Genomic DNA, 16,551 nt, shown 5'->3' with positions numbered 1-16,551 from the left:
AAATTACTCAAAAGCCTGGATTTGGGCTCTGAAGGGTGCCTTTGTCATAAAGCTTTTGGAGATAAGAACTCAACAACCATTTTTCCATTCTTCCCTTTGATGTAATTACACATACCTGTCGAGTATCTTTTGTCCAAAATGCTTGCAAGCAGAAGCATTTCTGGTTTCATAATTTTTTTGAATTTTGGAATATTTGCATATGCATACTGACATAATTAGTAATGAGACCCAAGTCTAGACATGAAATTCATGTATTTTTTTATTTACAGAAATTCATTTATTTTTCATGTTCAACATATACACATAGCCTGAAGCTAATTGTTTACAGCATTTTTAATAATTTTGTGTTTGAAACAAAGTTTCGTGGTATGGAATTTTCCATGTGTGGTATCATGTCAGCACCCAAAAAGTTTTGGATTTTGGAGATTTCAGATTTGGTATACTCAACCTATATTAAGTTAAACAACTAAATATAGCACAGTGATGACTTAAATAATCATTGATGAAGATGTTTTAAAAATCAATTCCAATGTCTCCCAGTGCATTTCTGGGTCACCTTTGCTACTGACTACAGCAGAGCCTGGCCCTGGGCACTTTGGTGGAAAGAATTGGTAAAAGGACCAAAGGTCCTTTTGAATCAAAGATCCAGAGATGCCCAACACACACTGAAGGGCAAATAGTTCCCAGAGACCAGAACAAGGAGCAAGTCAGAACCTCAGGTAGTCAGATAAAATTCATAAATAGCACAGGCCAACAAGATCATGAAGAGAATTCCTTTCCTAGCCTGATGGTTCTTATATCCTTCCTGGGGGTTGACCAACCGGGTATGAGCAGCACAGGGCCATCAGGTGAAACCAGCTAAGGAAGGAATAGTAAGGCACTGTCTTCAGAGAACATATAATCTTGCATCACTTAACAATGGGAATGTATTGTGAGAAATGCATCATTAGGCAATTCCATCATTGTGCAAACGTCTCTGAATGAACTAACACAAATCTAGATTTAGAACATACTACATACCTAAGCTATACAGTACAGCCTATTTAAAAATTTTATTACTCCTTAAACTTACTTCTTAAAATCTAAGACACAAACACACATTAACAGATTCGCTCACACAGGGTCAAGATCACCAATATCACTGTCTTCCACCTGCACATCTTGTCCCAGTAGAAGGTCTTCAGGGGCAATAACACGTGCAGTTGTCATCTCTATGAGGATATTGCCATCTTCTGGAATAGCTCTAGAAGGACTGTCTCAGGGCTGTGATACCGCTAAGTGACAGGAATATCTCAGCTCCATCAGAGTCTATTGGACCCCTGTCATATATGTAGTCCATTGTGAGTCAATACATTGTTATACCGCATGGGACTCTATTGTCACAGCCCCCTTTTAATTCACCTTATATTTTCTCATGGACTCAAGTTCCATCAAAGCCTCAAAAAAATCTCAGAGGATTCAGAAGAGTATACGTCAAAATCCCCACTGAACCAGGTTCTACAATTGCTGGGGACTTCTCTGCATCCCAATCTTCTCCCTTAGCTATGAGAAAGAACCATCAGAAGAATGAAAAAGTACCTCCTCTCCAGTTCCCCCCTCCCCACTCTCCTTCCCTTTCTTTCATTTGGCAGAAGCAGAGAAAGAAGGAAAATCATCATGCCACTAAAGTGTGAAAATTCCATGACCTCACCCTATTCTTCAATGAAAGTAGCTTTCTTCTCTACTCCTAGAGACATCTTGCCCCCAGTTAGGTGTTTCCAGCAGTAGCTGCTGGCTAGGTATTATTTGAAATTTACATTCTTTGCTACCCAAGCAACCTGCATATTTTTAAGCTGTTTCTAACATCAACTCTTCTAGAAAGTCTTTTATAAAGCCTCTGTATCTCTCTTGTCATGGAATATTTTATCCCAATATTTGAACAGGGATTTTTGCAGTATAAATGTAAAAAAGTGATCTCACAGGGATGTATCCTTCAAGTATGCAAGTGTTCAAGAAAGAGAGTGGGAGGGTGTTCCAGGGAAAGCATAAGGCAGAAATCTGGAGGCATACATCAGCTGGGATCTACCCATCCCTGAAGGTGAACAGAAGTTTTTAAAAAGCATGCCCATGGCTTGAGATGGCCCAAATGACATGAGCAAGGCAGTAGACATTCTACTGGAACTCACCTCAATAAAGCCACCACTTTATCCAGAACCACAAAAGGGCAAATAATAGAATACTGGGTAGTAGCAGAGGCATCACATGAATGCCAACCAAGCTAGATGTTTCTTGCAGTTGGGTTCACCATCCAGAGGGGGCCAAAGGAAGCCACAATATCAGGGGTAGACTAATAGAGGTGGATCCACAGAGAATGTTAGGAAGGGGTATTTGTGGCCTATAAGAACATGAGACGCCTTAAAGGAAAATATCCAGAACTTTCTAGAGAACCTCAGACAACCAGAGATGAGGAATAGTCTGAGAGTGGGCAAGAGATTATATGGTCTTACCAATGTCCAAGAGTTCAAAAGAGAGACCAGCCTGGGTTTAGGAACCAATTCCATGCCAAGAAGAGGTAAACATCAGATGGCCTCCCTGAGCCAGATCCCACATCTTAAAACAGTGCAAAGAAGCATGAATGTGATTCATACAAAGCACTTAGAATAGGACCCGGCACATAAGTGCTCAGTCATACTTGCTGGTTTTTGTCTTCATCACCATTATCATCACTGTATTTATTGTTATTACTATTATTGGAGACTATAACCCTGTCTCATTCTTATTTGATCCCTGGTGTTGAGTACAGAATCTGGCCTGTAGAATTCTTTCAGTAAATGTGTGAAATGATTGACAGCAGAGCCAGCTTCATGGGCATGCAACCTGCGGAGGCGTGCAGTGCCCTGCACTCTCTTCCTTTGCTCATGCCTAAAGCAGTTTCCCTCCACTGTTAAGTCCTTCTCATTAAGACTCAGGTTAAATCTGTTGCTTTTCCTTGATGGATTTATTAGCACTTAGTAATGTATTCTTTTAAGTGCCTTCATTCTTTTATCTCTGCTTCCTCAAAATTCCTAGTGTTTGTATGGTGCATAGTATCAGAATGCTATTTATCTTTTTTGTGTGTCTTCCATCTCTCCACAGTGATTGGACACTTTTTGTGGACATATACTCTGTTCCTTACATATATTTTATATTCCTAGGGCCTACCAAGAGAAGGTTCTCAGAACTTGATGGTATTGGTAGTGGCTAGATCCGTCTACTAAATTTAGGGTTTGGTATTTTCTAACTCTAATATTAATCAGTTCAAGTCAAGGGACTCTGAAAGTAATTAAATACAGATTCAACAGATCCAAAGTGACTACACTATATAGTCCTTGGTTCCTTCTGTGAAGGATTTGGTACAAAGAAAAACTGATCCTGATTATTTTCTCTGAGAGTCCTGGGAGGTCAAGGAAAAATAACAGTCTCAGTTCAGGAAAGAGTGAGTGTGTTTGTTTATTGTGTTTTTTTTTTAATTTATTTACCAGTTTTCCACAGAGAATTCCATGTGTTTCTACTCCCCGAGCAGTGTTGGCACTGGCTGACTGGAGAAACTGTGGACTCAGCTTCCTGGGCACCTGCACATGGCACAATCAATGGATTGTAGATACTGGACTGGAAAGGGGAGAGTCTGAGACCATGAGGCTGAATCATTCCAAGCAGACCTCACAGCTGCTAACACTGGGAGAGCAATGCTAAGTCACTAGAATCCCTGCAACTTCAGACATTGTATTGGACATTGGGCATCTCACTCTAATGGCATCAAAAACATGTTGTAAAGTCTCTTCTGCAGCCTGTAGCCAGAGCTCATTAGGAGATGTGATTGTTAATTTTAGGTATCAGCTTTACTGCATTAAGGAATAGGAACATGGTAAAGAATTACTTCTGGGTGAGAATTTCAGGGGTGTTGTGAAGGAAATTGACGTGTGGTTGTACAGAATGAGTGGGGAATATCTACCCTCAATATGGGTGGACACAATGCAGTCAGCTTCGGGTCCACATAGAAATACAAGAAAGGCAGAGGTAAGTCACTCATCTTTTTGTGCCCCTGGGAAATAAAATCTGTTCATTTTAGAGGATGGATTCCAAGACTGGCACCAAGTGACTCCTGGATTCTCAGGTCTTTGGACTTGGACTGAGAATTATGCCATTAGCTTCCTTGGTTCTGAGGGTTTTGGACGTCGACTGAGCCACATGAGCAGCATTCCAGGGTCTCCATCTTGGAAAAAGGCTTCTGTGAGATTTCTCATCTTCTGTAATTATATGAGCCATGTGGTCTCTACCTAGATTATAGAGTATGTTGCAGAAAACCTAAGAGCATAGATGGAGGCATGACACAGGATCAGAGCCACCAAAGAGACGTCCCTTTGGGGCAATGACTTGGCATTGTAGGAGTAGGGCAGCCCCTCAAGACCCTAGAACCAAAGAGCCATCAGCCAATAATTCCAGTCTGGACAAGATGAGGGCAAACTCCTAACTTATGAGAGCTGCTGGGTGAAGTGAGCCCAGCAAAAATATAGCAATGGGCTGTCTGAGGCCTTGGGGGATCCAACCCTTGTCTTAGTGTGCACCTGTGCAGGACATAGAATCAAAAGAGATTGTTCTCCAACTTTACGACTTAATGTTTTCCCTTTTTTGTCTGGCCTTGAACTTGGGAATCCTCCCACCTCAGCCTTTCCAGTAGTGGGATCACAGGCATGCGCTACCATGCCTACTCCAGTCACTCCATTCTTCATTTGTTCCTCCCTTTTGGAATGGGGGACAGACCGTCATATACCTGTTCCAACATTGTATTTTGGAAGCATGTAACTTATTCATTTCACAGGCTCACAGCTGGTTAAGGATGAATTGTGTCTTGAGTCTTACCCACATCTGATTTATCGGAACCTTTGGACTTTAGAGTTCAATACTCTTGATGCTTTAAGAAAAGGGTAGGCTTTAGTTGGTCAAGGAAAGACAAGTATAAACTACTACTTTGCAGAGCATTTCTAAGAAATTTAGGGATTCTCTGTCAGAATCTAAGAAGAAGGATGAAAAACTAACCTCCCATTCAACTGAACATTTTATTTTTCTTTTCTCTTTGAACTCATAAGAATGTCATGGTATGAATTTCTAAGAGTCCTCAATAAGGTAGTCTTGATAATAGAAAATGACTTCAGTAGTTATTTACTTCTAAATTGAGTCTTTAGAAGAAAGTTTAGATACAGATGATATAGCATGCCACATGGTATCATTCTAGAGATGAGAAAAACAACAGTTCAGAGTATTCTGCAAGCCCCAAACCATAGGGGCCTGTTGTGATGTTTGAAATGTTTGCAAAATTCTTTGGCACTCTTCCCATCAAGTGATAGAGTTATGTCTCTTGCTTTTGAACTTGGTTGGGCTTTTGTGCTGTCTTGAAGGACAGAATGTGGTAGAGTGATGGTGTGAGATTTCCAAGTGAAATCAGAGAAAGCATATGGCTGCTACTGACTTCTTCAAGGATGATTATTCTCGGGGGGAAAAGTCAGCTTCCATGTAACAATCTAGCTATGCTAAGAAGGATCACATGGGGAGAATATATAGATGGAGTCCTAAGGAATCCAAGGTGTTCCTCTCCCCAGAATCTTGAGTCTGTCCAGTTCAAGCACCAAAAGTTTTCAAGATGAGCTCAATCTTGAAACCTCCTGAGAGACCCCCTGTTGAGCTCAGCTAAGCTGCTTCCTAATTCCCAACCCCCTGAAACCATGAGAGACAACAAATACACACTTGTGATCTTATGCTTCTGCTTTGGGTGATTTGTTATGCAACATTTCACCAGCAGACCAGAGCCCAAGAATAACAAGCTGCTTAAGAGAGCCCAAGAGATTCTTGGAACAACCTCTCTGAAGAAAGGAGTAGAGGTGGGTGAAAGATCCTGAAGCTGCTGAAGCTGGTGGCATCTCTGCTTGTCAGGCAGCCTGTCTGTCTTCACCAGGATGAAATTAGTAATGTGAACGCCTGCCTCGAGACCACTATCATTTACTCATGCCGTAACATGGATCAGAACAGCGGTGATAACAATTTGTCCCCAGTTGGCAGGGCAAGAGCAGTGACTTTGAGAGCTTAAGTGGGAAATGACAAAAATGTCATTCTATCTTAGCAGAGAGGGTGGTGAGTTGGGGAGGGGTAGGAGCTGGCCCAGCAGTCAGTGTCCAATTTGGGTTATGGTGGGCCTGAAGCAGTAGAGTTTTAAGTTCACTTTCAAGTCCAAACTCCCTTCTGCACTTTGCTGAGTGTGGCTGGCATTTCTTGTTTTCCAGGTGGATCCCTGTGAGGCCCTCCAGGGGTGATAGAGGGAGCCTGCAAGGCTGGAGGAGGAAGAGAGGACCTGCTGCTCCCCATTCCTCTGGTGACACTGGAGCAAAGCTTCCTCACCAAGGTAGAGGACCATCTTCCCACGGCTGTAACCATTACTTTTCAGTTTTGTCCCATAGATAAAGCTACCTCCTTAGAGACATCAGCCTCCGTCAGCTAGTGCCACCTCCTGAGAAGCTTGACTTTCTCCTCCCCAGGACTCCTGCTTCAGGTTTCTAAGTTGAATGATTCCGACCTCTGCCTTCAGTTCCTTTGGGGGAAGGGTTGGTAATTACTTCCAAGGCCGTCGCTACCTCTGTGATACCCGAGTTCTCCTTTCTATTCTTGGTTATCTAGGGAACCACTTTTGACCTGTTATTGAGCAAAGACTTTGTTGTAGTTAGCTTTTTCATCTCTGTGACCAAAACACCTGAGAAAAACATTTAATTAGACAAGGAAAGGTTAATGTGGAGTTCACCATTTCAGAGCTTTCAGTCCATAGAGGACAGATTCCATTGCCAGGGCCAAAGGAGAGGCAGCATCAAAGGGCCTTCAGAGGAAAACAGCTCAGGATGCAGCGAGAGGAAACAGAGAGCTCTGGTCACCAGGCACAAAATATAAACCCCAGCCACACCCTATGTGCCTACAGTTACCACCCAGATAATCCCTACTGGGGGATTAAAGCACTGATCAGTTAAGGCTCTCATATGACAATCATTTCACCTCTAAACTTTCTTGCAGTGTCTCACACATGGGCTTTTGGGGGACCCCTCATGTTTAAACCATAACAGACTCGTTGCCTAACACACATAGAAGCCAGTACTGGGTACAAAGTTCTTGTGAAAAAAGAAAAAGCTCTATTGAGCAGTCAACCTCCAAGGAGGCCAGGATTTAAAAAAAAAAAAAAAAAAAAAAAAGCTCAAATCTACCTCCTCAACCAGCTGGTAGAAGAGGAATTTAAAGCAAGGGAGAAAGACTTTGAAGGTTCTTCTGCACAAGCATAAATGGTTATCACGCCTCTTTACAGGCCACATGCTTCTTTTCAGAAGGAGTTATCATGTTCTGTGCAGGGGGATTTGAGCTTATGTTATCTCAAAAAGCTGGTTCCAAATCCTCTGGAGGCTTTTCCTGAAAGACAATTTAAGAACTTTGTTATTCAAAAAATTTTGCCTGGGCATATTTAAGCTTAGGCCAATTTCATATCTAGTTATGATTACTTATATTAAAATGTTCCTGTTCATTTATCTACTTACATGGTTTCTATGTTCTGAATGGACCCTGACTAAAACACAGATACTTCTTTCCAAGATAAACTGTTATGGTAACTGATATTAAGGATCACTAAGGATTCGAATATCAGGGAGACCAAGTTCAAATTCCAAATGCAAGGATCAGAGATGGGATTTGGAACAGTGATCCCAAAGTTAGAAGGTTGAAGTTGCACAGAGACACAACCAACATAAGAGTAGGGCAGGAGCAACATAGAAGGCTTAGGATAATTGCTGAGGAAAATTATCTACCACCTACCTACCTCTCCACCTCTCCTCAGCCCAGAGCTATCCTGCTCTCATGCATAAATTACTGGGTGGGTGAGGCTGGTTCAATAATCTCAGGGCAAACTCCACATGGGTTGTCTAGATTGGGGTCACTGAGTTCTAAGAGCAACATGTAGCATGATTCCTAACGTGTTGTCCATGATCATAGAGTCAGAGAGACATGCAAAGAGGGCCTTTCCTCCCTTGTAGCTCTTTCTGGCCACCCATACCTATTCTGAGGACCAATATAGCCTTGAGACTGAAGTAGTGACAGCACTCACTCAGTATATGCTCAGATGTACCATCGGAACATTGCAGAGTACTAAGCCCAGGCAAACTTCATGGTCCGTTCCATGGTCTCTCAACATCTCCAAGTGGACGTTCCCAAGCATTTCAAATTCACCACGCTTAAGACTGGATTCAACCTCATTTTAACTGTTTTTCCCATGGAGAGTAGGTGGGAAGTGCTAGATTTCTTCAGTGTAGCCATCACAAAGGGCAACCTGGAGTCCTAGATTCTACTGGCTTCAAAATGTTTGAATAATCAGCAACATATCAGTGAATAAAATGAAGTCTTGTTACTGAGTTGTGGGAAAGAAATTGGTAACAGGGAAATCTGAGAAAGACTTTTCTTTAAATGTCCCTCTCAGAAGGAAGTCATGAGAAATTGAGGGAATCGGGGACAGGGCAAGACTGGTGAGTAGGAACCTGAGAAAGAATTATGAAGATCTCTAGCTCTGATTTGCAAGGGGAGTTTGAGAACAAAGAGTTCCAGGAGCTATTTGATTCATGTGGCCCAATCCTGAAATCCTGAAGTCCCCTGGCAGGAAACCCCAAGGAGATTACAGACTAAACCATCCTGCCATTGTCAGTTCCACAAGGAGCTCAGCAACTTGAGCAAAGGAAGTTGCTTTTTTTTTTTTTTGATATTGCTTCTTTTTTTCTATCTTAAAGAGATATACTCCTTAATGTTTATATAAATGTCTTGAAGAAAGATAAAGAGGGAATGCAAACCTGAGGGAGTGAGCACTCGCATTAGAAGACAGAATCAGAATCTCAAAATATCAAAATAGGCTAAAGTAAGGGGACAAATGAAAGAAAATGAAATTAATAGGGGCGAAGGTAAAATTCTGCACTGAGCTCCAAAACACCACTTTCAGAAGTCAAGACTGGGAAGATCTGGCTGAACAGAAACCCATACTCTTCAATCTTGTTATTGACGTCCTATCAGTCAGGTTATGCTAATAACCTGCTATAATTACAACTCCTAAGCCTCAGTGGGTTTAAAATCTTCTGTGGAGAAAGAAGTGGCAGAGATGACAGTGCTGGCTTTATTAACTGCTTCTAGCAAGTCTTAAGATATTTCCATTAACTTGTGCCTGGTAAGGGGATTTTAGGTAATAAGAGTTTAATTTTAATTAAGTTAACCTTCGTAGTAGAAAAATGACTTTGAAAGATTTCTGGGGGAAAAGAAAAAACAGGTGAAAGAAAAATAACAACAGGGGACAGGGGATATAGCTTAGTAGTAGAGCACTGACTAGCACGAGGGAAGCCCTGGGCTCCGTCCCCAGCATGGTATAAACAAAAACCAAATTGGTAAAAGGATAACAAATAAACGTAGATAAAATTCTGAGCAAACTCTTCTCCTCAGAGTACAAACTCTTTATCAGCCACATAGATTTTTAAAAAATGGAAAAAATATCTACATATAAATATATGACAAAAACTTATATGCTATAAATATAGGATAAACTATAGATATACATACAAATATATGTAAAAAATACATGTTTATCTATAGTTTTAACCTAAAAATGGATAATATATGTATTATATATGTAACATATGATATATATTTATAATATAATATATATTATATATGTATAAAAAGTGGCATAGATGCTATATATATATATATATATATATATATATATGTATGTATATATAAAATATTATAATTAGGCCAGCAGGAAATAGTTCCTGTGAATCTAAAAATTATCAAGAAAGCCATCTGAAATATGGATTTATATTCACTGCCATTAATGATAAAATTCTTGCTAGTTGGCTGGTAGATTGTGTCTCATGATATTAACTGTAATAATATGAAGTCATTGTGGTTTACAAGATATCTAAAAGCCAAATATTCAGAAAAGGAAGAAAAACTTCAGCAGTTTTTCAGGCATTTACAATCATAGAGAACAAAATGAGTTGTTGACGAGTTTGTGAAACTAGTACTGTGCTGATAATTGCTAGAATCTCTTTTAGGGTTTTTAACTTTACAATGAAGCAACAAAAGCCACAAATACCAGTTCTCCAGTTGATCCTGCCACAGTGAAAAGTGCTTGAAATAATTCTAAAACAAAAGATGAAACAACTAAAACGTATTCCTTTGTCAGCAACGTTTTGGGGGAGTCACGCAGAAATCATTGTTGGAGATGTGAAGAAACAAACATCAGAACAAACTATTCAGTATTGGCCATGCATTTGGGTGAAAATACAAATATTTCTAACATGTCTCTGTTTATGGTACTTGTTCTATTGTATTTTAACAGTTACATTTCTGAAGAACTTCAGGAAAAAAATTGTATTGAAGAATATCCCAATGATAAATTATTCATAAATCAAAAAAATGTTTTATGGGGAAAATGTTGAAGTATACTGCTATATTGGGAAGAACAAAAGGCATTTTTGCAGAGGAATAAAAGGAAAGACTTGAGGAAACCTTGGCAGAGACATTAATCTCCATGTTGTGTATCCAGTGTTTCATTGATGGGGGGCTTATGCACATAGAAATTGATGCTGGGGGACACTCATAGAAGTCACTGATGTGGTTGGTTTTAACAACATCCTTAAAGCAGCAGGACTTTATGAGGCTGTAATGGGATGGAGAATCCTGAAACTACATCATGTCCCTCTTCTACACAATATTGATTTCTTCCCTTTTCATGCAGGGCAGTGTTCCTAAGAACACTCCCTAATTCAACTCCTTCCTGGGTGCTGATCTCCTTCTCAGAGTTTGATTTCCAAGAAAACTAACTTGCAGCTGCAGCAAGAATGGTCCAAGAAAGCACATACTGATATGGGATTCTGAAGCTGCCACCCACCAGCCGGCTAGCAGCAAGGAGGCTGATCAGCAGGAGGGTGAGGGCTGAAGCTCTTCAATGGAACAGAGGAGAATGTTGGGGTCCTGGTGATCTACCGGCACCTATTGATATTCCCTTGCCTATTTTGTGAAAGGATCAGCACAGCAGTCATGCTTAAGAAGGCGTCAGACTTAAGAAATGTCATCAGGAGCTCAGAGGTCTCAAGAACAAGGATCTGGATCATGCCAACAGGGAGGCCATCTCCTGGGCAAAGATGGTGGCTGAGAATGACATAATCTAGAATGAGTAGCAAATGGTGAGTACCAGTGTGGCTCCAACTGCAGTGGGCAGAACTCTAATCTCTACTAACAATCTTCCTACACATTTTCCCCAGGAAGAGAGGCACAACAGATTCTTAAGAGTGCTTCTCTGAAATTATATGAAGAGGTAGATCTGAGTAGTACAAATGAGAGATTGTGGTAGAAGCTGAGATGTGCTACTCTGATATCTTTTAAGACTGAAAGCTTTGCTGTTAATAGTTCTCAGCTATCAGCCCTCTAGAAATTATCCTAGACTGGGAAGTTTTGCCTTGCACAATGCCATGCTTCTTTCCCTAGGAGCAACCAAGATCCAATAGGTGGTCAGTGAAAATATAAAGGCTCCCAGGCCTTCACTTTATCTCAGAACAATATTAAGGGGTCATACAGCTGTCAGGGAGCCCAAAGCGGGGGTCTCACCTTTGTTGAGACTGCATCACAGACCAGTTTCTTTTTCTGTCCAGTACTCAGGACTCCCTTGTCTTCCCTAGTGTTTATTCCAAGATCAATCCTAAAAAAAAAAAAAAAAAAATTCCTTAACACTAATCTCCAACCTAGAGTATGTATCCTGGGAACCCATCTTCAACAAGAATGTTAGTGGAACACCTGATTAAAATCTGAATATGTATTCTCGATTAGGCAATAGAATTGTATTCATGTAAAATTTCCTGATGTTTAACCCTTATAATTGTGTTTTTAGGAGAATGTCCTTTTTCTTAGGAAGCACACATTGAAGTAAATGGGGGTCAAGACACATGATATCTTCAATTTAATTACAAATGTTTCATTTAAAAATGTACAAGGAGAGTTGCAGGATTAGAAAAAGAAAGAAAGGAAGAAAAATAGGAAGATATAAGTAACCCATGAATCTGAGTCAAAGGTGTAGGGGAGTTATTTATACTCTTCTTGCAATTTTCCCATAAATTTTAATTTATATCAAAATAGAAAGTTCCGAAACTAAAATGACCAGACCTCATCTCATTTCCAGTGATTCCATTGGCAGAGTACCAACCTCAATATTTTTATTAAGTCCCAAGGTTGAGAACCATCAGTATCATGATAAAGGTCAACATTAAGCAAATAATTTCAATAAAATGCGATGATGAGAGGGGGAATTTAGAGTATGATGGGGAAACACAAAAAATGACCTAATGTTCACATGGTCAAGCAAGATGCCTTGAGGAAGTGACAGTTAAGCTGACACTGAAGCAGTACTGTTCAAGGAGTCTCGGCAGGAAGAAGAAAGGGAGAATTCCAAGCAAGGTAAAATGGGTATTAGGAAGGTCCCAAAGAAGAGAGTGAGTTATCATCATGGAATTAAATGTTCCATGTGACTGATTCCTGGAGGGCTGACACATGTGGTGAGATAAAGAAGATAAGCAAGAGACACACTGACATTTATCTGGAAGACAATGGAAGGTCACATAATGGTTTTATGCAGAGGAGTAAATTTGATCAGGTTTACATGTTTGAAATACCACCCTGGCTGCTGAGTGGAAAGTGGATAGGAGGGAGATGAGAAAGGGGGAAGGAAGACCAGTTAGATAGGCTAGAAATGGGAAAGATGACACTTGGATAGAATTCAGAGATATTTAGAATGTAGAATTAATAATGCCTGCTGTCGATTGGCTGTGGGAGATGGGGTGGGAGGAGAGAAGAGCAGCTTTCAGATTCTGGTTTGACAAAAGACAAGGCAGGGGACATCTAAGCTCCATGGCAGTGGGGGCCTTATTTGTCTCAGAGACTATTATTACACTCAGTCCTCCTCTATAGGTTTCAATAAATGTTTGTTGAATAAATGAATGAATGAGTGAGTGAATGAGTGAATCAGTAAGCTTGAAAATTAAAGAATTCACTTCTGGATATGGAGAATTTTGAGTGCCTATGAGTGTTCTTTGGAAAACCTTCTCTGGGGATGGCATAAATTTTCATTCAATTCTGAAGGTAACCAGTGAAAAGGTAATTCCTCTATCCTTAACTTGACGCTATTATTTCCCCCAGTATTTAGAAGTTAGAAGTTCCCATGAGACCTTGTGTGTCAACACCTCATCACTTTGGACCTAATTTGATGTTTAGATGGCATAATGACTGTGTATTGCTTTTAACTGATAGAGAAACTGCCTGACTTTGGTGTTCATCCAGATCATCTTTATTGCGTATTGACCACAATGTACATAACTGTATTTTTCCCTGTTTTTCATTTTTGCAGTTGAGTCTAGAGTACATAAGCACAGTGCAGTAGGGTGTTCTGGTAAAAATCAACTGTTAAAGGATGGTGGTTTTAACTGGGCAAGAAGGGTTAGCCAATGAGGGGTTTGTTGTTGTTGTTGTTGTTAAATTTATTTATTTATTTAATATCTTTATTTATTTATTTTTTTGTGGTGCTAAGGATTGAACCCAGTGCCTCACACATGCAAGGAAAGTGCTCTACTACTGAGCCCTAGCCCCAGCCCCAGCCCAGCCAATGAGTTTTTTTTAAAAAAGAAAGCATAGAGGAAAATCTGAGGATGTTTACTGCCATCCAGTGGTGGTGCTTTCAGACAACCATGGCACAAAGTCCATAGTCAATCTCTAGGTCTTTGGAACTTCACTTTGAAAGACCTAGAGATATTTTGTGTTATGTTTTCCCAGATACTGAAAGGCATAATTTCATTTGTTCTTCTTGTAGAACAGAAGATCATACATAGGCTTCCATTGGCAAGCCATGGAGAGTGTAATTTAATGTAGGCAGCCCTCGTCTTGATTTCACACCCACACCTTGTTCTCCCTAGCCCACCCTGTATACACACCCTGGTGGAGTGTGAACCAGCTCGACTGGCCATTACCAACCCATTTTTTAATCTGTGCTTTGATAACTTTGGGCTTCCAAATGAACTACTTAGAGCCAACCCATGGAAACAAAAACAAAAAAAAGGGGCGGTCGCTGATTTCAAATAAGAGCCTTTTCCAACTCACTGGAGGAAAATAATAAAGTTATATCACAAGATTTTAGAATAAAAGAAAATATACCAGCCAGCACATGTCTTTAAGTTTTATAAAGACATCCAAGGCATATAAAGCTCATAAAAGCATTAATGTTTCCTACTTTTAAAATGCTGCATGTTCTCTGTGTGCTTGTGATTTGACTTGTTAGCCAAGGGTTGAACTTTTTGTGCTTTAAGGTCAAGGCCACCCATCAGCTGGTCCGCAGTCATCATCTCCGGCTGTGATGTCATTCTTGACTCTGAAAAAAAAAACACCACTCAGATCTCTGTTTCCTTTCTTCTACAGGTCTATAGTCCATTGAAGTGGGGTCTCTCAGTAAAGGCTCAGAGACCAAGACTTTGCTTGTGCCACTGGTCTTGAGCAATTGATTCCCAGGGACAGATCCAGACCAAAAACCAAACCAAAGCACAACCACAAAAATTTCAAACTCTACCTGTATAATTCATAAAGGTGTGAAAACCAAAGCACACAGTGGGCATGTAATGAGAGGACAATATATATTACTTTTACTGGCATATACAACATGACAGTTTTATAAGGAAAGTTGGGGGTTTAGTGATTCTGCAGTATGCCATACATAGGAATTCAGATGAAAGCTACAGGTTTCAGTTGTGCAGCAATATCCTACTAATCCTGAAAAAATATAGAATAAGATGATTAAACAGCACTGTATTAGTATCTGTGATTTTTGGTACTGAGAAGACTACAAAAAAAAAAAAGCAAATTTACTGGTAAATGAAATCCCATATCCCACGTGAAATATTGATAGCAATAGAAACTTCCAATGAATATCGTAAACCAAATCATGACATTAAATAAATCTAAAGAAGTTTTTATAACACCTAATACAAATCCTCAGTAAGACAGAATGCATATGAATAATTTCCTAACAGTAGGCAAAGCACATGAAGCCAAGGATGGGGGGTGGGGGGGGGGTGTCAGTGAAAACTTAATATAAAACACTCAGCAAGACACCTGGGTGCTAACTTCACAGCAACATCCCTGTTGGCCCAGAGATGGATGGTGTCCACTTTGCTCTGATGTTTAACATTGCTGGGCTCTGCCACTATTTTCTTCCCATTTTCTGCTCCTCTCTTACCCACTCCCAGCACTGCTGGGCCTTTCCTCTTTAGAGTCCATTGGAATGGGGGAAGGGCAGAGGATGCATGATGTCAGAGTGCATAAAATAACTGGGCTTCCTAGATGCCGTGACACCACCTTTAGTTGTTCAGTGCCTCCGAGCTGAATGTGTCCTAGACAAACTCCTCTGGAAATATGTTTGTTTGTTTGTTTGTTTTTAACTTTACTTTATTTGTTTATATGGTGCTGAGGATTGAACCCAATGCTTCACACATCCTAGGCAAGCACAATGCCACTAAGCCACAACCCCAGCCCCCTGGAAATATGCTTAACTCATCATTTTCACTTTGCACTTTGGTTATTTATGTGTTATTTAAGAGAAGTCAAGTTATAATAGCTAGGTATTGACTAAGGCCTGGGTAAAGAGGGAAATAACAAAATATTTTATTATCTCAAACAATGACATTTAAAAAAATAATCCTAAGTGGCCTGAGTTTCTGGGATGACCCATTTGTCCTCTCAAGCAGAGGTCCATTCAGGCATGTTTCAGACTAAGAGGTTTATTCCTGGGTGACAAAGCCAAAAGGAATTTCTTTTTTAGCCAAGAGAAAAAATTAATAAATTCTGCATTTGCATTCCTGTTAACCCATATGCCAAATTAGGAATAAAAAGAAACATTTTTTTTGTATTGGGAATTGAACCCAAGGGTGCTTAACCACTGAGCTATATCCCCAGCCTATCTATCTATCTATCTATCTATATATATATATATATATATATATATATATATATTTTTTTTTTTTAAATTTTGAGACAGGGTCTCTCCAAGTTTCTTAGGGCCTCACTAAGTTTTGAAGCCTGTCTTTGAACTCATAATCTTCCTGCATCAGCCTCCTAAGCCACTGGGAAGAAACATTCTTTACACTATAAAAGGTATGCATAAAAATATTCAAGCTTATATTTAATAAGGCAACTGTAAAAAGATTTTCTTTAAACTCAGGATGCCTGCTATCACTACTCCCTAATTCAGTGTTGTCTTGAAAGTTTTAACTAATAGACAAGAAAATTAAAACTATGCAGACTGAAAAGGAAGAAACAAAACTAATGTTATTTATAGAAGGTTCAATAAAATCAAACACCTTAACTTGTTTAATTGAATAGAGAGTTTAATAAGATTCTAATTGACATGACTCAATTATATTTCCATACATCAGAAATAAACTA

This window comes from Urocitellus parryii, chromosome 12 (genome assembly GCF_045843805.1).
Source record: "Urocitellus parryii isolate mUroPar1 chromosome 12, mUroPar1.hap1, whole genome shotgun sequence".
Taxonomy (NCBI): domain Eukaryota; kingdom Metazoa; phylum Chordata; class Mammalia; order Rodentia; family Sciuridae; genus Urocitellus; species Urocitellus parryii.
Note: the sequence above shows the minus strand (reverse complement) of the source record.